General features: G+C 42.2%; 2 protein-coding genes across 4 annotated transcripts in view; both read left to right on the plus strand.

The window, feature by feature from the left end:
- The window catches only part of PIK3C2B (phosphatidylinositol-4-phosphate 3-kinase catalytic subunit type 2 beta), a 515998-nt gene that overhangs the window by 286763 nt on the left and 202914 nt on the right, over positions 1–26321 (plus strand). The window lies entirely within an intron of this gene.
- Positions 1–26321, plus strand: part of PLEKHA6 (pleckstrin homology domain containing A6) — a 305537-nt gene that overhangs the window by 74319 nt on the left and 204897 nt on the right. The window contains exon 1 of one of the 3 annotated variants that reach the window (XM_060231378.1): positions 12111–12387. The exons of 1 other annotated variant lie outside the window; for it this stretch is intronic. The gene's annotated coding sequence lies outside the window, so the exon portion shown is untranslated. Of the gene's footprint in view, positions 1–12110; positions 12388–12412; positions 12520–26321 lie in introns of those variants that run through there. One more of the 3 variants, XM_060231379.1, reaches the window with a different exon arrangement.

Below are 26321 nucleotides of genomic sequence, written 5' to 3' on the forward strand. Positions count from 1 at the left end.
CAGTGCTTGTGGGTAGACCACCAAGAAATTCAGGAGTAAATCAAGGTTGCAGAAAAGCCCCTTGACCTTAACTGGAGAATCACTGCAAGTCAGAGCAGGCAGCACTGACTTTGATTTCCAAATAGTCTGATTCACTGTAAGGCAGCTTCACATGAGAGACAGAAGCAGGGTTGCCAACCTCTGGTGGAGCCTGGAGATTTTCCAGAAATAACAACTGATTTCTGGACTACAGAGATCAGAGGTTGCGAAAAAGTGGCTGCTTTGGAGGGTGGACTCTGTGGCATTATGCCTGCTGAGATCCCTCCCCTCTCCAAACTCTTCCTTCCCTAGGCTTCACCCCCCCCCCAACATCCAGGAATTCCCCAGCCTGGATTTGGCAGCCCTAGAGGGAGGTGTCCTGCAGTGGCTAGTTTCCAACAGCGATGTTTTACATTCCCAAATGTACAGTTTTTATTTCAGTATACTAAATCACATTTTGAACATGGGGAAATATTTAGAAAAATTGCTCCATTAGAAGTAAATCTGCTCTGGATTAGGAGGCGCTTGGTATTCTTATTTTTAAAGTTTCATTACAATTTATATTTCATTTTATTAGATTCTTTAATAAATTAAACTTGAAACATACTATACCATTTGCATTTGGGCCCTTGCTTTTTGACCTTGCCATTTGATTCTCCATCAACTATAAAAGATCTGGCTACATGCCTGATGATTACAATTTCTTTGCTTACTAGTTCTTGAATTATGTCAGATATGTCAGAAAAGTTAAGGGATTCTGGTGTGGGCCAAAGTAATTTTGGACAGTTAGAAATTAATGCCCTACCCACATGTCAGTCATTTTGCCTAGTGCTCAGTGTCTGACATCTTCACAATTGCATTATCCTTAGCCCCATCTCTGCATACCCTCCAAAACCCGATATAAGAATATAGGCATTATTTTTTAATGTAAAATCCTCTTTCCCTAGGGCCTGTTCCACTATCTACATTTCCTTACAAGTTCAAAGAGACTTCTGCCCATACTCTGTGAGAAGGTCAAGGATTAACTAGGAACGATTGACACAGAAAACATATGATTCTCCCCAGAAGACAACTAAGAGACAATATCAGAACAGTAATACACATTGTAGAATACTATGATAAGCATCCAAAAAAAGAGGTGGCTTTATTTTTTGCTGATGCGGAAAAAGCTTTTGATAATCTTAATTGGGACTTTATGTTTGCTGTAATGGAAACAATGAAATTAGGAGATGATTTTATGATCAAGGCAATATATACAGAACAACAAGCTGAACTCTGTGTGAATGCTGACTTGACTGAACGAATGAAGATTAGCAAAGGCACAAGACAAGGCTGCCCTCTATCTCCATTGTTGTTTATAATGACTCTAGAAGTCTTGTTGTCTCAAATTGATGAAGATAAGGAGATTGAGGGTTTGAAGTTGAAAGGTTTTTCATATAAATATAGGGCCTTTGCGGATGATGTGATTTTATTAATGAAAATCCATTGCAAGTAACACCCCTGTTGTTGAAGAAAATTAAAGAGTATGGTGAGTTAGCAGGTTTTTATATTAATAAAGAAAAATCAAAAATCCTTACTAAGAACTTGTCTTTAGGCAAACAGAGTTACAAAATGTTACAGGTTGTGAAGTTGCCTCAAAAGTAAAATATTTAGGTGTGGAGATTACGATGAGAAATATTGATTTATATAAGAATAACTATGAAAAGCTTTGGCATAAAATTGAAAAAGATATACTAAAATGGAATAAACTGAATCTATCTATTTTGGAAAGGATATCTGCAATTAAAATGAATGTTCTACCAAGAATTATGTTTCTTTTCAAACCATTCCAATTGTGAGAGGTAAGAAACAATTTAATCTTTGGCAAAGAAAGATCTCAAAATTTATATGAGTGGGCAAGAAACCAAGAATTAAGATGAAAATCCTGATGGATGCAAAAGAAAGAGGTGGCTTCCAATTACCTGACTTAATGCTATACTATGATGCAGAATGTTTGGTATGGATTAAAAACTGGATGACTTTGACTAGTAAAAAATTATTGGCTCTAGAAGGTCAGGGAAATACTTTTGGTTGGCATGCATATCTGTATTATGGGAAAGAGAAGATGGATGGATTTTTCTCACACCATTACATAAGGAGGAACTTGTTGACTACTTGGAAAAAATATTATAAATATGGTGATGAGAGAAAACCACTTTGGATAGTGCCAACTGAAGTTATAAAATTGTCCACGAGAAGAGAAATATGTACGATATGAACAACTGCTAAAATATCAGAGAGGTAAAGTAGAAATGAAATCGGCTGAAGAATTACAGGGAAAATTTGATTGGTTTCAACTGCTTCAAATTAAAAGCTTGGTAGAAAAAGATATCAGGAGTACAGGTATAAGATATGAAAAAACAGAAATGGAAAAAATGCTGTTAGGTGAAAATGAAAAATTGATTTCAAGGACTTATGAGTTGTTACTGAAATGGTTTACAGAAGAGGAGGTTGTGAAACCTCAAATGATTAAATGGGCAATAAACTTTAACAAAGAAATACAAATGGAGATGTGGGAACACCTATGGAAGAACTCTATGAAAATTTCGACGTGTTATAATATAAAAGAGAACTGTTTCAAAATGCTGTACAGATGGTATATGAAGCCTAAAATTAGCAAAAATGAGTAATCAAGTCTCTCATAGGTGTTGGAAATGTAAAAAACATGAAGGTTCTTTCTATCACATGTGGTGGACTTGTGAAAAAGCGAAGCAATTCTGGTTTATGATTCAACAAGAGATATCAAAAATCTTGGGATATAATATCAAGAGAGCTCCAGATGTTTTCTTGGTGGGATTACAAATGGAAAGCTTTCCGAAGCAAGACAGGACATTGTTGTGGTATTTGCTTTCAGCTGCGAGAACATTGTATGTGCAAATGTGGAAGCAAGACAGAATACCTGAAAAATGGGACTGGATCTTAAAGGTCCTTAATTGAAGTGAAATGGACAAATTTACTAGAATCTTAAAAGACTGTAATCTGGAGAAATTTAAAGAAGACTGGAATAAATTCCAAAATTATGTGGAGATACAATGGAAGGTGAAGAGTCATTTAGTGATTTTAATAACATTAATTGAACTTTAAAGGAGAAAGAAGGACTGATTATTGAGTACTGTTCTAGTAGTGGAATATAAGTAGCTGAGTTAATATAGTAAACTTATGTGAGTTAAAATAAGATTAAGATTTGAATAATTTTTAGTGGTGACTCCATGATTATGAACTTTATGGTTAATGTTTAATAAGTATCAATTGAACTTTTAAAGTGGAAAGAAGAATGGATTAGGGTTATTTGATTAAATATGCAACACTGATGAATAAGAGTTAAGAATTAAGTTAATAAATAATAATAGTAGTTATATTGGAGTTAAGATAAAGTTAAGTGAATGATAAATTTTAGTTAAGATTCTATATATGTGAATTTTTACTTTTAAAAGGTTTTTAATTTGTTTTCTATACCGGCAGAGGTTATAAATTGGAGGGTGGGAAATTATGTAATGTATTGAAGAATTACATTTAAATTTTGATAATAGAATATCTCTCAATATATTGCAAAATAAAATTTTTTGTACCTGACACAGAAAACATATGTTCACTTTTTGATTTTGTGAATATGTGCATTTTGCTACATCCTCCAATGTCAACACTTTTAGAGGGGAAATTTTAGAATATACAAGAAATATTCCAATTTTGGAAAGTGACTCCCAATGCTTTGACTATGACTACTAGAATAGGCCTCTCTTCTGTACCAAAGGAAACATTCAGAAGTCAGTTTGTGAATGATGGGAGTGATCTGGAAATTTCTCAGGCTGCATTGTTCCCTCACCTTCCCTTTTACCTTTCCATGGGGTAAAGCCAATGATTATTTCCTGGTTTGGAACAAAGTTTGTGATAACATCTGCAGGTGCAATAAACTGTGGTTTGTTCTCTTACTTGGAAATCAGGATTCTAAAACAGTTTAATCCTGGTCTATAGGCAAGGGAACAAACCACAGTTTGTTGTTTCTTCTGATTCCGATGTCATAGCAAGTTGAGGTTTGTTTCAAATTAGGAAGTGTTAAATCTGTACCATGTGTGAGGGGAGAAGCAGGAGGGTGGACACATGAATCTAATGATTTCCTTCCTTGTGGTCATTAAAAAGGATTGATTTGTTTGATTTCTGTATGCAATATATGTCTCTGGCTCAGTTCAGGTATAATGTGAAACCATGCTTTATTTTAGTTATTTAAATATAGTTAGAGTTTGTTGCCACAATTTGGCTCACAACTTTCATTCAAACCCTGTTGTTCTTTGAGAAATGCTGGTTTCATTTATAGTTCATTTGCTATTAGCCACCCCCTCAGAGACACAACTGGTATCCTCGCAGTTTTGTGATTACGGAACAAGTCAGGATTAAATGTGGTATGAAACTGTAGTTAAAACTAAAGATGGTTAATAAACCAACTTCAACCCATGATTTCAGATCCTGATTCAACATATCTAACTAACCATTGTGAGAAGAGCTTGAGATCAGACAAACAAACCAGTTTAATTAAACCTTGTTTTCTTATGGTGTCTGAACCAAGCCACGCTGTCTTTGACATTCTAGAAGATTCATTCTGTTGAAACAATTCCCAGAAATGAATTGCAGCCTAAACATCTCTTGTAGTAAACCTGTAAACTTTGTTAAGGCAGTAGGAATTTGCTTTTCTTTCTACCTTCCTTGACTTTCTAAGCTGAATTAACAATTGACACACTGCTCTCATGGAAAAACTACAAATAGAAATCTATGTTAACATAGTATAAAACCCAGTCATAAAACTCCTTGGTCTTTTGTAGGAACCATGCATGTGTATCAATAACATAACCCTTTTTTCTTTCCTATTTTTTTGAAAAAAGATGTTGAAGTGTAATCTTAAGTATTTTTTAAAATGTTTGAGTCTACTTCATTACTTGCAGTATATCAATATGAAATATTTATAATTGAGCATTTCGAGACATGCTACCAAATTTATGAGATCCTGTTAACAAACAGTACATGTAATGTACATTGCCAGGCCCTCCTGTCTTTCACTATCCTCCGAAGCCTGCTCAAATTTGTGTTTGTTACATCAGTAACGCTGTCCAGCCATCTCATCTTTTGTCGTCCCCTTCTTCTTTCGCCTTCTGTCTTTCCCAGCATCAGGATCTTCTCCAGGGAGTGCTCCCTTCTCATTTGGTGGCCAAAGTATTTGAGCTTCAGTAATGTACATTATCAGGGCTTTTTTTTGTAGCAAGAACTCCTTAGCATATTAGGCACACCCCCGGATGTAGCCAATCCCCCAAGAGCTTACAGAACTCTTAGTACAGGACCTACTGTAAGCTCCAGGAGGATTGGCTACATCAGGGGTGTGTGGCCTAATAAAGGTTAAAAAGGTGCTCGGGGCTCTTTAGCTTGGAGAAATGTCAACTGCAGGATGACATGATAGAGGTTTACAAGATAATGCATAGGATGGAGAAAGTAGAGAAAGAAGTACTTTTCTCCCTTTCTCACAATACAAGAACTCGTGGGCATTCAATGAAATTGCTGAGCAGTCAGGTTAAAACGGATAAAAGGAAGTACTTCTTCACCCAAAGGGTGATTAACATGTGGAATTCACTGCCACAGGAGGTGGTGGCGGCCACAAGCATGGCCACCTTCAAGAGGGGGTTAGATAAAAATATGGAGCAGAGGTCCATCAGTGGCTATTAGCCACAGTGTGTGTGTGTGTGTGTGTATACATATTTGGCCACTGTGTGACACAGAGTGTTGGACTGGATGGGCCATTGGCCTGATCCAACATGGCTTTTCTTATGTTCTTAATATGCAAAGGAGTTCCTGTTACAAAAAAAAGCCCTGTATATTATTACCAATACACTGGCTTAAGGCTATTGAGTTTGTGCTCCCTAGAAGTATATTTGGAGAATTTCTGCATTAAGGATAGAGGGAAACATCCTGTACTCTTGGATCAGTGATTTCATTCAGAATTGGAAGTCTAAGAAACTGTCCAAGGAAACATGAAGGTATGATGTAGGTGATTGTTCCTGTGTGAACTGCTGCATTTCTGTTGTAATACATGATTCCTCATATGAGTTGCACCAAACGGTAGGGGAATTGCAGATCAGGCACTGCAGATTACAGGTGCATGGAATTATTATAGGGTTGCCAGGTCTGTGTTGAAAAATACCTGGAGACTTTGGAGGTGGATCCAGGAGAGGGGTTAGGAGAGGGGCCTCAGCATGGGACAATGCCATAGAGTCTACACTTCAAAGCAACCATTTTTTTCCAGGGGAGCTCATCTCTGTCAGCTGAGATCAGTTGTAAAAGCAGGATATCTCCAGGCCCCACATGGAGGCTGGCAACCCTATTATAACCTGGATTCTGGTTTGTGTACGGACCTCTAAGTATCCTTGTAAAACCAGATAAAAACTAAGGTCAACTAATAATCTCTTAATGCCACTGCCAGAAAAAAGAGCAGAATTTTGTAGGAAAAATAAATTCTGGAAATGTCTTTCCAGGTCATCTTTCCCCTGTCACCATGAAAGGATTGTTCTCTCAAGCAAGGAAGCTTTCTCAAAAGTGCTCAAATGAACTTGCTTTTTACAATGGTCAGATTGTGACTAAATGCTATGCCGTTTTGAATACAAACGCGGGTAAGGCATGCCTGTTCTTAGGCTGAAAATAAATGTCAGATAATTTTAGCATTACTTTGAAAAGCAAGTCCAATTTAAATGACATAGTGTGCCTCAGAATTCCTCAGTTTGAGGATCCCTGTGCATACAAGTAGAATGCAGGTTTGGAGGATGTTAGCTATGAGCTTGGATGATCCCATGAGTTCAGGGCTGCGTTCTGCAATGCTTGGCAATATGTGATTCATAACTTGTATGTGCAATGCATCATGGGGAGTTAGTATGGAGCAGTGCATTCCACTTTAACGTTCACTTTAAAATTAAAATGTTGCACCTGGACCAGGGAAACCTGGGTTTCAATCCCTACACAGTTGTGAATCTCATTGGATGACCTTGGACCTGCCACTGTGTCTTAGTCAAATCTACCTGTGACAGGTTGTTGTGATGATACAATGGGAGGAGGGCAACCATTTTCCTGGAGGAAGGGTGGGATATAAATATAGTATGCCATGTTTATGTCTTGCAAGTGGAGAGCTTCAGGATGCAACTCTAAGATCACAGCCAAACTCCCACTTTATAAATTTGCAGTAGCACACAACTGAGAATGTGTGGGATGTCTTGAGAAATGACAAGCTCTTTTGAATACCACAGGTCTCTGTCAGTCAGGTAACACAATGTGGGCTGAAAGATCCTAGGAACTGGGTTTCATAGACTAAAAGCATTGAAACAGCATACCTGATCTCTGTAATTAAAAATCTAGATATGCCTACCAATCATGGTTGCCTAAGGCATGCAGTGAGCATCTTTAAAGGACTGCTTTGTAGGAGAATACAATAGCATTAAATATAATGCATCTGTCTGGGCTTTTTTTGTAACAGGAACTCCTTTACATATTAGGCCACACCCCTCAGATGTAGCCAATCTTAAGAGCTTACAGGGCTGTTATTACAGGGCCTGCTGTAAGCTCTTGGAGGATTGGCTACATCAGGGGTGTGTGGCCTAATATGCAAAGGAGTTCCTGCTACAAAAAAAGCCCTGCATCTGTTGTACATTTTACCTGTACTAGAGACAGTCTCTTATGCTTAGGGTTGCCAAGTCCAATTCAAGAAATATCTGGGGACTTTGGGGGTGCAGCCAGGAGACTTTGGGGGTGGAGCCAGGAGACTTTGGGGGGTGGAGCCAGGAGACATTGGGGGTGGAGTCAGGAGCAAGGGTGTGACAAGCATAATTGAACTCCAAAGGGAGTTCTGGCCATCACATTTAAAGGGACCACATACTTTTTAAAATGTCTTCCTTCCATAGGAAATAATGAAATAATGAAGGATAGGGGCACCTTTTTGGGGGGCTCATAGAATTGGATCCCCTGGTCCAATCTTTTTGAAACTTGGGGCATATTTTGGGGAGAGGCACTGGATGCCATACTAAAAATTTGGTGCCTCTACCTAAAAAGAAGCCGCCTCCAGAGCCCCAGATACCCATGGATCTATTCTTTATTATTTCCCATGGGAATAAGTCTCCATAGGGAAGAATGGAGTGCCCAGCAGACACTTTCCTCCCCCCGCTTTCTGATGACCCTGAAGCGGGGGGAGGGCCTCCAAACCGGGGGATCCCCTGCCCCCACCTGAAGATTGGCAACCCTACTTATGCTACTTGAAGATTTGGCACCCATTAGCTGATACATCTGGGTCTGATGCTATGTTTTTAATTAATGTTAAAGTGGAATTTGATGTGCTTTAACTGGTGGGCTGTGTTCAGACTGGCAACAAAAGCCACCCCAGGGACTGCAGGCAAGAGCCCCCCCCCCCAAGTGCTTCCAAACATGCACATCTGCCTGCCGTCCTGCTCCTGCCCCTGACCTGTCCCTGACTCACCTCCAGCCTGCTCAAAAAGGTACCTCTTGCAAAGTGGTACCTTTTCACTGGGGTGCCTCCAAGGTGGCTCCCCAGCCATCTGGAATGCCAGGAAGTGCCTGGAAAGAACCCAGGGAGCCATGGATGGGGCGCATGAGTGCTCTGGATGCTCCCCTGGGGTGCCTGCTGCCTGTCCGTATTTTGCAGGCTGTCTGGATGCTCCAGGGCACTCCAGTTTCTGCCAGCTCACTTCTGGGGTGGCATGTTGCCGCCCTAAGATGACGGTGTGTACTCAGCCGTGAAGAAGCTGTGATCTCCCTGCAAGATTCTAAGATCCTGAAAGGGGATGTGTATGCAAAGGCAGCCGAAGTTCCACAGGATACCTCCTGGTTACTCAAAAGGTTCAGTGTTCCTGGAACCCAAAATGGGGCTGGAGAAGCTGCTCAGCAGTATAAATGCAGACATATAGACTAGAGCACACAAAGAGCAAATATGTATAATGCTATTGTCACCAGTAGAAAGAACATGCTTCCATCAGGATGGGTATTCTATTGTTGGCACTAATCTTAAACTAGCACATCAATTGCCCTAACTGTGAATGAAAACACTTGACTGCAAGAGGATTGCATGGACATCTTGAAATGTGAGGTGGGGGTGAGGAATATCAGTGGGCATCATTCTTTCTAACATTTAGCACATGCTACAGATTTTCATATCCTAGGCTTATGTGCTCTCCTTCTAAGGAAGATTTAAAGTAAAGCCAGTCAAAATACCAATAATGCTATTTGGGCTGGAGAAGGGAATGTAATAATAGATAAATCTGGCACAAGAATTTTCTGACCAAATGTCAAAAGTTCAATGCAAAATGTTGTTAAAAACAGGCAATATAAGGAACTATTCCATACTGAGCCTCATAGTGCTTGCCTCTTCACCATTCTCCAAGACATGTTACTCAAACCTTCAAGTTTCAAGATTCCTCACTTTTCCATTGTAAACTTTTTGGATTATTTTTGCAAAAAACTTGCATGCATACATGAACGTAGGCAGCTCTTACCTATATTTCTGTTCAAAAATTCACAAAGTGGCTTATAGACCTAGAATAAAATTTGACAAGTAAAAATTGGCTTTAAAACAAGAATCACCATATGAAAAAGCAATAGCTAGCAGTAATCATAAACTCAGATCAAAGCAATATAATATTTAGAATAAAGCAGTAAAAGCGTTTTTTAAACTCAGCAGCAAACAAAAACACAATAGCAGCAATAAAAATCCATGTAAACAGTAGCTCAGTAACTTTCCCTCTGCCAAGATTTTCAGGTCAAGAGAAAGGAGGAGAAGAACTTGGGCAGGCAATGAATTCGAAAATTCGGGGGCAATATCCAAGAAGGTCCAATTTTGAGGGCCTTCCAAGGTGGGTTCATGAGAAAGGACGTTGCCAGCAGATCTCAAATCCTTGGGCAGTTTCATATGGGTGCAAGGGGTCCTTTGGGTACTTACATCTTAAGCCTTAAAGGTCAACCAAAATCAGCTTTTTGGCTTGAGCCCAAAAAACAAACTGTCAGCCAGTGAAGTTGATATAACACTGGCTGTATATCACAGTGGGAGGGTCTCGGCTTGGCTTCGCGAACGAAGATTTAAGAAGGGTGCAGTAGTCCACGTCTGCTGCAGGCTCGCTGGTGGCTGACAAGACCAATGCGGGACAGGCAGGTCCGGCCACAGCGGCTGCAGGGAAAGGTCTGATTTGGGGTTGGTGCTGTAGCAGTGCGATTCTTTATTTTTCGACCGCAAGTAAGGATGCCCGTTGACCGCGGCTAGCCAACTGGGGTGGGGGAGACGAGCTTTGTTTAGGCCACCTTTTCTAGGCCCCTCTCCGTGTGGAGCAAGCAGTGCTGTCCCTAGATAAGGCTGCTTGGTCGTTCAGGGTGCTGCCGAAAAATGCTTTCGTCTCCGGGTTAGCATCAGGCGACCAATACCCTGAACCGCCTACATGCAGGATCGGGACTGCGGCTTCCAGTGGCACCTTCCACCTGCCGTTTCACCCCTTGCCCATCGCTGCAGGACTTGATGCGTTGTGGGTTGTGTATGTGGATATGCCCTTCAGGCCTGCGCAGAGGAATTTTTTAGGTGAAGCGCAGTGTGCGCGGTACTGGCTCCACCCTTTCACCTGGGGGTCATCTGCCATGGCCCAGTAAGCCGGGACGCCGGCAGCGAGTCCTCCAGGTGGTAGGTGTTACATTAACGAGCTCTATCTGCCCGGGTTTGATGTTAGAGTTTTCCTTCTCTTAGGCTGGCGAGGTTGGTGGGCCCAGCCTGCCCATCCGGTTATACCGCCGGACAATTCGGTCGCACCATGACGTAGCAAACTCTGTGAAAACGGGGGGGACCAGCGAGAAGGTGTTGCTACGGATGCAGTAATGCAGGAGAGGCCATTGCAGTGACCATCTGCCAGGCATAGCCAGACAGTGACCACGCGGCGTTCACTACACCGGGAGAGGAGAGGCTATGTATTGCGCATACACTTTCCCTGGGGGGGTAGGATTCCCCAGAGGGAGCCCACCCACCCCACACCCCCACAGTGGGAGGGAAGGCATCAGGATATAGCACAGTCTCAATAGATCTCAGAAATTATGCAGGGCCAAGACCCACCAAGAAGAAGATGATATTGGATTTATACCCCACCCTTCATTCTGAATCTCAGAGTGGCTTACAATCTCCTTTACCTTCCTCCCCCACAACAGACGCCCTGTGAGGTAGGTGGGACTGAGAGAGCTCTCACAGAAGCTGTTCTGCATAGGAAGGCAGTGGCAAACCACCTCTGCTTCCTACTTGCCTTGAGAACCCCTTCCTCAGGTTGTCATAAGTCAGTTGTGACCTGACAGGGCATGCACAAATATATCATGATGGGTCCCTTTTATGGTTGCCAACCTCCAGGAGGGGGCTGGAGATCTGTTATTACAACCAATCTCCAAATAATAGAGATCACTTCCCCTGAAGAAAATGGCTGTTTGGAGGGTGGACTCTAATAAGAAATTAAAAGAACTTGTTAGATGAAAAACCTTGATTCTATTTTGAAAAACTAAGGCAGTTCTGAATAGTCATAAATATATTCATTGTATTCAGAGGTTTTAAATTTAAATGAAGAGCTGGTTAGATTAAAAATTCCTAATCCCCCAATGCCACTTCTACCTATGAATGACAGGCTTCTGCACACATTTTCAGTTGTCTTCATGGGCTCTGGGACAGCATGTCTCACTTTGCAAAAAAGTACCGTACTTCTTCATTTCCTCACAAGGGTTAAGATAAATTGAATGTCAGATTTATTTCCTTAGCCTGAGCATTTAATCTGCTTTTATTAGAGGCTTTATGTTGATGAGCTTCAAGAAGAGATGAGCGTGTGCGTGTGTGTGTGTGTCAGCAATATCTCTGTCTCATGCTTCCTATTGTGAAGGTTGTAGAATGTCTCTAGTTTTCAATGGTGCAGCTAGAGGGCTGCCTGCTATTACTAAGGAAGCACAGAGGGGTGGTATGAGACAGGAGAGTGAATGGGTGTGTGTTTATATATGACTGGCCCAACCTGCAGTTTCGGATTTCAGGCCGAGCTTATCATTCTTCCAGCCCTTCCAGCCTTTGGGTATTACTCTGCCTTCTCAGTGACGGAGCTTCCAGGAGGAATAGAGAAGCAGTGCCTGCTTCAGTTCTCTTTTTCCTTGCTTTCTCATTTCTTCAGCAAGAGCTCCCCCTCCCTCTTGGAACTTTTCTCCAGCCCTTTGCATTGGAACTTGCCCTACAAGAGGGGTTTTATTTTTTTATCTTCTCGTGTCTCAGCACTGAGGGATGCAGCCACTTCTAGCCTGAAGGTAAATCCAGGTGTTTCGTATTTGACAGCTGTACTAAGCTTCCTTTTGGCTTGACAAAAGACACTCAGTTTTGTTGGATTATTTTTCCTGGATTGGGATACAGGACAGGAGACTTCCGTGTGCTGTCAGCAGGTATCTAAACACTTGCAGAGGTGACATTATAAATGACAAGTGTGTTAAACTGCTGTGATGCTGGGGATGGGAAATGCATAATCAAACTTCTGTGCTACTGCCACTTTTTCTTGTCAATATTACCCCCAAATTATTATAGAACTTTCAATATTATCTAGATAGGGATTCAGGCTCTGGAACTATAACTGCGGCTTTCAAACCTACCTCAACCTGGAGATGTTCAGCACTGGGCTACATATGCTAGAGCTAGGAATTAAAATCTGGTTCTGGGATTCACTGTATTTTTACAGCTCTTCCATGGTATTCATCACTAAAATAACTTTGTACAATGTTGAATGCTGGATTAAAGCAAGTTAGACTCTTACCTTGATTTTCTGGCACGTAAGACCACTTGTAACTCACTGTGTAGAAGTGTACACACATGGAGTTTGCATGTTGCTTCACATACACATGCTGTTTTGCATATGCTTCCTGAAAGAGATTTTAGGGAAAAAATACAACATAGGGACAATGCGTCTCAGAGCTGATGGCATCATGTAATGATATAATTCTGTTTAAGAATGCATTGATGCTAAAGCTGTTGGTAGAGTATGATTGCCATTGTCTTGTTAATTAGTAGTAGATGAAGCTGAATTTCATCAGACACTTATTGAAAGAATCAGCACACTTAAGCATCTCTTACCATGAAATTACTACTGGCACAATGGAGTTGGTTCAATTATACTGACAGCTGATCATGTCGTGCAGGGTTATGGGTGTCTTGAAGCATCACGGTCTTCAGCTGAATTTCTGTTGGTCCAGATCACTGGTGCGTATAGAATTGTACTTAATATGCAAACTTACTTGTGATTGGACCTATCTAACACAGCACTGTCTCAGCAGCAAGTCAGTTTCACAGATTCCCTGCTATATGGAACAAGTAATTTCGGAATATTTTTTAATGGCAGAAATGTGTTGTGTTTTCATAAACATGTATAAATTTACATCTGCATTTAATAATGTATGAAGGATTAAAAAATGAGTGCCAGTGAATTAATGATCTGACAGCACATGTCACCAGACTCTTATGGAAAAGGCATACTTCCATAACATGTTCCATTCTTCATTACTGAATGCTTCCCTTCTTTGTCATATTATTTTATTCATTCGTTTATAAGGTTTATATCCTGCTGTATCCCAAAATGGGCTCAGGGCAGCTCACAATGGTTCTGTCAGATAATTTCTGGAGTGGTGGATGTATGGAGGATTCTGCATTGGGCAAGCAGATTGGACTTGGTGGCCTTGTAGCACTTTTCAGATTTCCAAGGTGCATTACTTCAGCCTGCTGCTGTTCAACACAGCAGCTTTTGGTGTCCATCTCCCTTCCTTAACATGTAGATTGAATGGTTTATCAAACATTAGCAGTGGTCAGGGGGATTTTGAGCCCGGAGGAGCCTGCCCCTACCGCTTGCTGCAGCACAAATGTGCAGTCATTAGAAGATCTGCTCTGCCCTCTCCTAGTGCCAGCAGTGTGCTGAAGACAATTATGGTTAGGGTGAGCATAGATACTTTTGGAATGTAAGTCAAATGAATAGGATGGCTGGCTCTGGTGTAGAAAAGGCTCTTTTGCCTTTGAAACCTGCACCAATAGCTCTGTCTGTGTTTCTGTGGACTGTCACTGCATTGCCATGGTAGGTGCAACTGCTGAACAATTTGCAATAGTACAACAGCCAAATTAGATCAAGAAAGTTGGCAACCCCATAGCACAGTGCTAGATGCTCACTGGTCACTAAAGGTGTGGTTGTGTTGTAGAATTAAGGTGACTGGCACAAAAATGTGACTGAGATCTCTAACCCTGATAGAGAACTACCTGGAAAGAGTTTGATAGATCCCCCTTCTTTGCTTTGCTGTGTATGATTTCCAGATGGAAGTGTGGAGGATTCAGAATGGTGTTTGTATCCTCAGGTAGAGTACTTCTAAGAGCTCTGAGCAGAGCGGTATAGCTATGCACTGCAACAGTGTTTGTTCTTCTTGGCTTTTTGTGCAAAGTTCACTTCACCTCCAACGTGTGTCCTCAGTGTGGTATGAGGATGGAGAAATGTATCCCCATGTTATGTACCCTGTCATCTGAGATATGAATGTCTTAGACAGGGTTTATGTAGTACTTAGAAGAGCTGTGATTGGCTGCTGACTTAGTATTTTAAACTATGCTGTGGCTGCATAGGCTTGGGGGATTTGTTTTTCATTCCCATTGAGCTCAGGGGAAGAGTTTGTATTTACATCATTGTCATTAGTATAACATTTGCTCATGTTGGAACATGAGTTGAGGAGATTAAGAATACCAGTTAAGCAAAATTATATATCTCGCTACTTATTAGGAAGTTAGCATCAAATGTGGATCTGAAGTGTATGCTTCATAGAAAATAAAAATGTAGCCCCCATTCATACACATGTGTACAAGTAACACCAAGCTGAAACATATCTTAATGAAAATTCATTGGCCTGAGTCAATGGGTAATTGCAACAGAAGACGTATGGCTAGGTGGACTAAGTTAATGGGTACAGTAAACTTTATTTTGAGATACTTCTAGTTGCTGATATGTACTGATTTTTAAAAAATGTAATACTTTATCTAATATATTACATAAAGCTACTTTGGTATTGGATTGAGCTCTGTGTTAATACCTAGCTAGCACATACCATTTAAAATACTATGTGGAAGTAAGATGCTCTATGATAATCTGAAATGTTCTGATTTGTCCCCTCTGAGTATGAGAATACATATTTTAAAGTGGAAAAATATACATGAAGTTGAGATTTGCTTTGATCACCATTGCATGCATCATGTTCTTATTTACTGAAAATAAAATAAGATTACCTGCTTTTCCCTGTCAAACACTGGAGAAGATTTGGGACGGGTAAAGCTAAGGCAATGCTGCAGTAGAAATTACCGTAAATTCTCAGTTTTTCAAATGTGTAAACAATGGTTTCTGTTCTGTGCTTTTTATGAAAAACCCCCAGAGGAGTTATTTTGAGCACTGAGGCTTGATTGCAGGTGCCCATTAGGCCAGGCGCTTTGATTTTCTTGAGGAGTGCTTCCTTTGTATCCAGGATAAAGTGGGCTATTCTGCTGGAAAAAACAAATAGAATAGTCATACTGTGCAGAACTATGCAGTTTTCCAAGTTGGGAGGCTGTTAGATGCTGGTACTTTCATTACATATCTATATCTATAAATGAAAATAAAAATATCAAAGGATGTTATAGCTTTGCCAGATTCTAGCATGATAAAGAAATGGATCCCAGTCAGGCATGCAATGCAAATTAGGTGGGCTTGATTCCAAGTAACTCCATTTGAATGATAATAAGACATAATAAGAAATTTGCAGTCTGGAACACGGTTCAACAGGGGAGCAACCTTTCAGAGTCGCTGGTAACAGGGACACAGGGCAGCTTTCATCCTTTGGAGACCATGGGCTGGTTCCCGTGACTTTCTTCCAACATGTTGCATCCAACAATTTCTTGTTGCTTTTGATTTTCAGCCCACCATAAGTGGTCCCTATTTACTGCTGTCTGGACTGAAAGTGGACATGTACTGTGCATCAGTGTTGGTTTAGATTTAGTGCTGTAATGTGTAGTTTGGCTGAAATTAGGCAGTTATACCTCACATATGAGGTCATGCCAGTGTTTAGAACCACAGCATTGGAGGTGTCTTGGAGGAATAATCACATGTTGTCTGAAACACTGTGTATGGATGGTAACTGCATCCCTTGCCCTCCCTAACCACATCTTTGTTATATTGTGTGGTCTTTGTCCGTTCACTTCTTCAATGCCATTTTATAATGGAATCTCCATCTGCACTGTGAAATACTAGGTCAATGTGGCCTGACTTTTTGAGCTCCTTAATTGCAGAGGAGCAGCTGAAACCATTGGAAGTGGAATGGAATGAAATGACTCTTCCCCAATCTTCACAACATTTATGAGTTTTACTACAAAAATCAGAAATCCTAACCATGGCTGTCTTTCATCACATCTGGTAGGGCCTAAGAGAGTGTCCAGAGTTGGGAGGATTTTGAGTACGTGTCTTTATTCAGTCTGGAAACGGTGCTCAACACTTTGTTGATACTGGGTTTGTTTTTCCAGATCAGTAGCAGAACAACTTTATGTGCAGAAGGTCCCATGTTCAGTCCCTGGCATCTTCACTTAAAAGGATCAAGTAGTAAGTAATGAGTAGCAAGTGAAAGAGCTCACCCTCTGCCAGTCAGAGTAGATGATGCTGAACTTAATAGACTATAATTCATTATAAAAGGCAGCTTCATGTGTTCATGTGCTGTCCAGCATCTAGCAGATCCATCAGTAGCACAATTATAAAAATGGTTTATTAAAGGGGAAAATGATCCTTGTAGATAACACTTCATTGGGTATATTGATAACACTTCATTGGGTATATTGTTCCTCTTGCAGATAGTTCTAAAACAGTGTGGAAACAACTGTCTGTACAAGCTGAGATTTTTAGCCTTTTTGTGTGTGTTTAGAACTGATTGTGTAATATCTGCAGGACTACTCATGTTTTCCAGTTCAATATAAAAGCTTAAAAGCACTACTTGTATTGGAAAGACAGCCAAACGTACTTAGTCCTTCACAGTAGGGACCCATGAGTACAATTGACAAGAAGAGGAAACTCTGGCCAGAGCTTCCTTCTGCAAGTACAGCAGGTGTCCTAAAAGGCTGAGAGTGACAATGTACCAGTGGTTAGTCTCACAATGAAAAGTTTTAGAATTTGGTTTTAGAAGGTTGATTCGAATTTTTTTTTTTTTTTAAGAAATCAGCAGTTACGTTGATATTTGAAAATCTGGGCAATGGTGCCTGTGATAACCATTTTGAACTTTGATCCAAATTAATTCATACAAACAAACAAGCTCTCCTCTTGATGTGCCAACAACAAAGAAAAGGCAACATTCACGTCCAACCAAGAACTGCATTCCTTACCTGATTATCATTTTCAGAAGCAACATGAAAGAGGGATGGAGGCCAAATGGCTGGTGCCACTGATGAAAAGTCTGATGAAAATTCTCCCTTTGTTGTAATTAGACTATCAAACCTAATATCCTTTCTAGATTTGTTTTTCTCTGACAGAGTTACTGATTTTTCAGGCTAGGTTAAAATTAAACCAGTGACCCTCCACCTATTCACTGGGAGCTGGATGATAGGAATATATATTTCAGCAGGATGGGTTAATGCCTTGATTACTAACTGCCACTCCTGGCTCTGAATTTTATCAGTACGCTTATTGACACAGTGTTAGTCACACAGGTCCAAAGGATGAGTAGGATTTCCACATCAGTTGTCTTGGCAATCTGCAGCATGAGGCAACCTTTTCAGACTGAGTGCTGCAATGTCCACCTGTGAAGATTGCGTGTGTGTGTGTGTGTGAAATAAGGTTTGTACTTGGTCAGACACATTCAGAGAAAACTGAGCCTCTACGGAGCTGCCGGCACCCAGGGATGTGCCCTGGACCCAGCTGATGCCTGTGCAAGTCAAGGAGCTGGTGACAGGCATATGACACACCTGTTGCCTTCTCCCATCCTACTGACCCTAGAGATGCTGCCAATGCTTCACAGTCTTGCCTTGGCTGCTTGGGTGCAGAGCCAGCTTTCCATACCAAGCAAAATAGACTGATGTGTCACAGTTGGCATGTGTGCAAGAAGTTTGCTGCCCCAGGGCAAGGGGTTAGCTTCCCTCTAGATTTTCAGTTGTTAGTTGCCTGCAGGTATTTCTTATCTTGTAGTATTTGACTAATCATTTATAGTTTGCTGATATCTTTTATCTCACCCATAGCTCTAGCCTGACAGTATCTACTCATAGCTTATTGCAACACAAATTATTGATATACCATACTCAGTTACTCATGGTTTAACTTTTGCTGGTAAAATGAAATGCATACATATGGCAAACCAAAGATGTCATGCAGCTGCTCTGTAACTTCCTGTCTTTGATGGGTGCTATCTGCAGGGCTGGTTCACTCATGCAGCATCATTCGAAACACTAGCACTGGTGCATACATTGAGGCCTTCATGCTACTTGTGTCATTGCTGGTTACCTGTACAAACTGAAGCAGGATCCTTTGCAACATTGCAGATGTACACTTTTAACTCACAGAGGAAGTTCATCCCTACCCTTGTTGGCCAAAACGCTTGAGCCAGCTTTTAGTTTCTGAATAGACCGGCCATCTGAACTAGGCTACTTTACCTTGCCAGATGGCAGGATTGATCCTGGTTCCAACTACACTGTTTTAAATCTAGAAGCAGTTCACACTAAATGACACTTGCATCAAGACAAATTACAGCCAAGCACAGGCAAGAGTTAAAATCCTTCTTGCATGGAGGCTTCTTGTCCCTTCTAGGAATAAAGGTGATCAGTGTAGTCTGGTGCCCAGAGAGCTGTAAACCTGCGTCTTTGAAGGAGGCATACAACCTGAGCCAGAGCAAACAGCACGCCCAGCCTTTATCTCAAATTGCCATCTAGATAAGAGAGCGTAGTAACCGTCACTGGCCTCACCCAATTGTATGTGTTTTTCCGGAAGCTCAAGCCTTAACCAGCAAGGTGTGACTAGTATAGTTTAAATCATAACATCCTTGGGCTTTTTTTTAAATTTAAAAACAGCAGCCACAAAACAAGGGATGTTGAAAGATGCCGTAATGTTGCTACTGCTGCCTCCTCTTTCCTTGTCCTGCCCTGCTGCTGTCTCTGGCCTGGCAACTCGTATGTTTATTTACCAACACTGTGCTATCCTTGCAGAGCACAGGTGGCTGCTTACATGGTGTTCTGTCTATTTCTGGCACCAGCCACTTGGCCTCCATCCCTCTTTCATGTTGCTTCTGATAATGATAATCGGGTAAGGAATGCAGTTCTTGGTTGGACGTGAATGTTGCCTTTTCTTTGTTGTTGGCACATCTGACCATGAGGTTGTGTTTAAAGGTACAGCGTTGCAGGATATCAGGAGAGCCACTAATTAAAGTTGGTGATTACTGTTATTATTAAGTTCTTATAAGTGACCTGAGTCTTCAAAGCAGATGTGAAATAGCAGCCAGATGGTTCTGGAAATGCCTGTTTGCTACTTGCGTCCCCCTGTTTATGACACTTTGAAGTCTATTTGGTCAAGAGTACAAGGCAGCCTTTGCAGCTAAGAATTGCTAGGGACTGCCAGATAAGCATGCACTGTAGACCTTCACAGTACTCAGGTCAGATCCAAACATGTGAAGCAATTCAAATTACCTTTCCCATTCCAAAGATAACCAGAGTCCCCCAAATCTTGTCCATATAGATCTCCTCTCCAGAGCCAAATGATTCATAAATAGTTCTCCAAATTGGAAAATAATTAGGGCGCTTTCCTGTCTTTTGTCTTCTTATCCCTAATGTTTTAAAGGTAAAATAACATGGAACTTTTCCATGTCAAGGACTTCATTCTCCTGTATGAACTGAAGTCATCCTCAACAGTTCTTCATCATGTATTCTCATAACCTGAAGTAGGGTTGCCGGGTCTGTGCTGGGAAATACCTGGAGACTTTGGGGATGGATTCTGGAGAGGGTGGGGTTTGAGGATGGGAAGGACCTCAGCATAGTACAGAGTTCACCCTTTAAAGGAGCCATTTTCTCCAGGGGAGCTGATCTCTGCCAGCTGGCAATCAGTTGTAAAAGCGGGAGATTTCCAGGCCCCACCTGGAGATTAACAACCCAATTGGTGCCTGAAGGGCAATTAGAGTAAGTTACCAACCTCTAGAAGGAGCCTTGGGTTCTGGAATTACAACTGATGCTCAAATTACATAGATCAATTCACCTGGAGGACTGGCAGCTTCAGATGGTGGACTCTATGGCATCATATCCCTGCTGAGCACTTCCCCTTCCCCAAGCACTAACTTCCCCAGGCACCACCTTCAAATCCCAAGAATTTCCCAAGTAAGAGTTGACAACTGACATGTACTGGATAGGGCTTCTCTGCAGAAGCACTATGGAGCACCCTCCCTCCCTCCCCGGGGATGTCCACCTTGACCTCTCACTGTTGTATTTCCAAGATCGTCTAAATATTGGGTTTGTTTCAGAAGATATTTCTCTATGGGAAATGCTATCACTTAATTTTTATGTAAATCTATGGAAAGGTTTTTGTTTTTAAATTCCTGGCTTTTCCCTATGTTGTGGAGTTGCCAGCCTCCAGGTGGGGCCTGGAGATCTCCTGCTTTTACAATTGATCTCCAACTGTCAGAGATCAACTCCCCTGGAGAAAATGGCTGCTTTGAAGGGTGAACTCTATGGCAAGGGGCCATATTGTACCATGTTGAGGCTCCTCCCCTCCCCAAACATTACCCTCTCCTGGATCCACCTCCAAAGTATCCAGGTATTTTCCAATACAGACCTGGCAACCCTGAGAGGGGGGATGCTTTTTAAGGTACATTTGGGATTCTGTAGGGGAAATCTAGGTAGATAAGTCTTAAACACACACACAACCCCCCCCCCACCTACTCCATGTAAAAATGCTTGCAAGAATTGGTCATAATTGGAAGCAAAATGGGACAAGATTCAGAAACTTTAAGGTGGAAGTTTGTCTTGAGTGATTCCTGATGATCTACTTCAGTTTGTAGTATGTTCTTGGTTGTCTGGGTTAACTGTAAAAATACTACTATGATTCACTCTTCTATTCTAGGGAAGTTTTGGAGACTGCATTACCACCTATTGATAAACCCTCATAGTGCCCCAGCCTCTGCAATCGCAATGAGTATCTAATCAGTGGCCACAGTAAAGCCAAGATTGCAAACAGTCCTTGTAATCTTGAGATGATTTCTCCTTTGCCAGATTGTAGAGTAAATTGCTGAGCTGCATGTAAATGACAGACTTGAGTTCCAGCCATCAAAAGCACTGGGGGGGGGGGCATAAAAGGGTGTTTAATGACCAGTTGGGAAAACATATGGCTCATGATTCCAGAACCATCCTAGGGTTGCAAAGTGATGGGTTTTTAACATGGTTACTGCACCTGGGTTTTTTTTTTTGGGGGGGGGGGTTTGCATTGCTTGCAGAAATTAAAGAAAACTGGCCCAATTAAGCCAGAACCTAGGTTAGAGGTATACAGGCTGATGAACCCCATAAGGGGAAAGGAAATGGCACCCTCATACTCATTGTTGATGTCAGCAGCTATGGTGTCACAACAGAGATGAAGCTCTGTTTATGCTGCAGAGGCCTGGACAAATAGGTCGTTCTTTGGTTTATGAGAGAGATTTGTATGTTCATTAATATTAATGTGCATTTGCCAGAGAATTTGAATTTGTCAATATATTAACTTTGTATTCAGCAATCTTCATGCACATTCATTGTTATTCTGTATTTTTAAAGGTGGCTTAATTCTGTGAATTAATTTTTAGACAATATCAGTGCTGCACAAAGTGATGAATGTGATCACATTCATTGAGACATTAATGTTCATCTTCCATCTTCAGTGCAGCCCCACATTGGACTTCACCTGTTCTGAGGGGGTGCCCCTCCACCTCTGGAGCTGAAGTGAAATGGCTTTTCCCGCCCAAAATATCACATGCTCTGGAGATGGGTGTCCCCTTCTCTTTCAGTTCCTTTTTTTGCTGCCATGTGGATAAAAGCTTTCCAGCTTAACTATGCCAATGGCTCCAACATCCAAGCAGGCTTCACATTCACCTAAGAGAGCTGCTTTGGTTACTCCTGTGTTGGAACCAAGACATCCTTAGTCTCCATTCCCCAACCTGTCAGTGCTCCTCGTTGGAACCATTGTCCAAAAGACAAAGGAAAGTGAAGCATAAGGAGGTCAGGATCCACTTCCAAGTATTATAAACAGGGCTTTTTTTTTTTTTAGCAGGAATGCACAGGAATGCAGTCCCGGCTGGCTTGGTGTCAGAGGGTGTCGCCTAATATGCAAATGACTTCCTGCTGAGCTTTTTCTACAAAAAATCCTCTGATTATAAACATCAGTCATCCTTCCCGAGGCATTCCACTGAAGAGCAGGATGTCATCCTGGTGCCTCCATGCACTCCATCTCCTCACTTTGTCAGATTATAGGCTCATACAATCACAAAGTTGGAAGGGGCCATACAGGCTATCTAGTCCAATCCCCTGCTCAATGCAGGATCAGCCTAGAGCACTCCTGATGAGTATTTGTCCAGCTACTGCCAGTGAGGGGGAGCTCACTGCCTCCCTAGGTAACTGAACAACTTGTTGAACAACTTTTATTGTCAAAAAGTGTTTCCTAATATCCATCTGATACCTTCCTGCCCTTAATTTAAACCCATTCTTGTGAGTCCTCTCCTCTACTGCCAACAGGAACAGCTCCCTGCCCTACTCTAAGTGATAGCCCTTCAAATACTTAAAGAGGTTGCTGTCGGGATCTAAACAGGAGCAATTTAGTCTCCTGGCAGGGCAGCTGGTAGGATCTAAATTTATGGTGCCCCCAAATTTATGGTGCCGCCTTGTGGCAACAAGCTTGTCATCCTCAATGGCCCCCATACTATATGTCACCAGCATATCTTCAGTAGTGGTCAGAGTACTGTCCTCAGTGACCCCAGCCTCCTCCTCCTCCTGCACATGGTGTCAGGCTTGTTTTGGGTGATGCTGGTTATCTGGAAGCCTGCTCTCCTTTCATACAATCTGATATGGATCCTGAAGAGGAAGGGACTGTGGTATCCTGTTATGCCTCAGAGAGCATGTCGGAACTGTCTCCAGACAAAAAGGTTGTGAAACTCACCCCTATTTTCCTGAATGAAGATTTAAAACTTTATAGTGAACAGGGTGATTGTGTGGATCACAACAAACTGTGGCAAGTCCTTAAAGAGATGGGAGTACCAGACCACCTCATATCTCCTGAGAAATCTGTATAAGGGTCAAGAAGCAATGGTCAGAATGGGATATGGAACAACTGATTAGTTTAGAATAGGAAAGGGAGTTCGACAAGGATGTATATTGTCACCATGCTTATTTAATTTATCATGTGGAATGCTGGCCTGGACGAAGCAGAAACCGGAATTAAGATTGCCGGGGGAAACGTCAACAACCTCAGATATGCAGGTGATATCACTCTAATGGCAGAAAGTGTAGAGGCCCTGAAGAATCTCTTGTTGAGGGTGAAAGAGGAAAGCACAAAAGTAGGCTTGAAACTCAACATAAAAAAAAACTAAGATCATGGCATCTGACCCCATCACACCTTGGTAAATAGAAGGGGAAGACATGGAAGTAGTGACAGACTTCACATTTCTGGGGTCCAAGATCACTGCAGATGGTGACTGTAGCCATGAAATTAAAAGAAGTTTGCTCCTTGGGAGGCAGTATAATAAAAAGTAGAGACATCACCTTGCCAACAAAAGCCCGTATAGTCAAAGTGATGATATTCCCAGTATCAATGTATGGCTGTGAGAGCTGGACCATAAGGAAGGCCAAGCGCAGAAGAATAGATGCTTTTGAGATGTTGGGCTGGAGAAGAATCTTGAGAGTCCCTTGGACTGCAAGAAGATCAAATCAGTCAGTCCTAAGGGAAATCAACCCAGACTGTTCCCTGGAAGGTCAGATGCCGAGGCTGAAGCTCAAATAGTTTGGCCACCAAATGAGAAGGGAGCACTCCCTGGAGAAGATCCTGATGCTGGGAAAGACAGAAGGCAAAAGAAGAAGGGGACAGCAAAAGATGAGATGGCTGGACAGTGTTACTGATGTAACAAACACAAATTTGAGAAGACTTCAGAGGATGGTGGAAGACAGGAGGGCCTGGCGTGACTTTGTCCATGGGGTCGGAAAGGGTCGGATTTGACTGTGCGACTGAACAACAACAATAAAGTGAACAAATGCTCGGGGTGGCTGAAGCACTAGGTATTGAATTTTTCACGTTTGACCATGGGCTAAAATATAAGATTTTGAGTTGCCTTTATCCTGACTCTTCCGGTATTGTGGCGTTTCCTGTTTTGGAGGGCCTTACTGATCTGAGGGTAAGGATTTGGCAAAAACCAGTGTCTGCTTCTTGCAGGGTCAAACACTTACATAAGATCAAACAGGATTCACGTGAGTTTCTTATGACTCATCCACCACCCTTTTTGCTGGTGGGCATGCAGGTACATCACAAGCCTGATCAACACTCCTCTCCTTCCAAAAAAGAGAGTCAATGCTTGGATTCATTAGGCAAGAAATTGTATTCTTCTGCAGCCCTGAATTTCAGGATCACAAATTACCAAACCATCACAGGAGGCAACCAGTTCTTCCTTTGGGAGAACAAGTCACAATACCGGTACACTCTTCCTGAGGATCCAAGATCCTTGTCCAAGTTGATCCAGTCCAAATAGGGTTGCCAAGTTCAATTAAAGAAAAATCTGGGGACTTTGGGGGTGGAGCCAGGAGACTTTGGGGGTGGAGCCAGGAACAAGGATGTGACAAGCATAATTGAACTCCAAGGGAGTTCTGGCCATCACATTTAAAGGGACAGCACACCTTTTTAAATGCCTTTCTTCCATAGGAAATAATTAAGGATAGGGGCACCATCTTTTGGGGCTCATAGAATTGGACCCTGTGGTCCAATATTTTTGAAACTTGGGGGATATTTTGGGGAGAGGCACTAGCTGCTATACTGAAAATCTGGTGCCTCTACCTCAAAAAATAGCCCCCCCAGAGCCCCCAATACCCATGAATCAATTCCCTATTATTCTCTATGGGAATCGTTCTCCATAGGGAATAATAGCGTGCCTAGACATTTCCCTCCCCCCACGCTTTCTAAAGGGGGGGAGGGCCTCCATACCAAGGAATCCCCCCTCCCTCCCTCTCTCACACACAAATACTTACCGTACTTGGTCTTCTTCCAGCAGAATTTGCTCACTGTGAAAACGAAAGTAAGGCTGCACAGGAAAAGAAAGGGAGGGGCCGTTTCTGTTTCCTGTGCAGCCTTAAAAATGGATCCCAAGCTGTAAAACAACATGATGCCTACAGGTATGTTCTCTCTCCCCCCGCCCCCAGATTTTTTAAGAGCGGGGGAGGAGGCTGAAAATTCGGGGGTCCCCCACCAGGGCAGGAGGGTTGAGAAGCCTAAGTCCAAAGCAGTTGGACTTTCCAAACAGGATATAAATGCAGATCCTCTGTCTTGTGGGGTCAGAATACATCAACCTTCCCTGTTCCTTAGATTTGCTGATAAGTGGGCGTATTCTGTACCAAGATGTGTCCACTAACACCTTATAGCATGGAGAATCTGCCTGTAGAGTTGCAGTTCTTGCCTGAGGTGCGCAATATCCTAGTCCAGGTTAGAAAGTCCTCTACCAAGTACTCATACTCCAAGAAATGGACCCAGTTCGTCCAAGGGGTTGTCGCCCTTTCCTTGTCTCATTACTATTGGAATACCTTCTTTCCCCACTTCATAGGGGATTGGTTGTATAATCTGTAAAAATCTACCTAGCAGCCATTTGAGCATATCATGAGAATGTAGGGCAGGGGTCCCCAACCCCTGGTCCACGGACAGGTACCAGTCTGTGAACTGCTGGCAACTGGGCCACAGGTCAGTTGATCAATTTTCCCTCCACCCCCACACCGCGTCCACAGCTGCCTGCCTGACACAGAGCCTCTTGTCTGCCTGCTGCCTGCCTGCTTCCAACCACTCCAAGCACTGACTCCACAGGTCAGGAAGAGTCATTACCCCCCTCCCCACCTCCTTTCCTGATGTTTGGTTCTTCTTTTGCAAAAGAGGGATTAGCTACGTGCATGGAATCACATTGCCTTCCTCCCTGCTTTCTAAGAGCAGCACCTCTAAGGGAGGCAGGACTGGATCTAGAAGGGGCAGTTGCCACGGACA

Source organism: Heteronotia binoei, chromosome 2 (assembly GCF_032191835.1).
Source record: "Heteronotia binoei isolate CCM8104 ecotype False Entrance Well chromosome 2, APGP_CSIRO_Hbin_v1, whole genome shotgun sequence".
Taxonomy (NCBI): domain Eukaryota; kingdom Metazoa; phylum Chordata; class Lepidosauria; order Squamata; family Gekkonidae; genus Heteronotia; species Heteronotia binoei.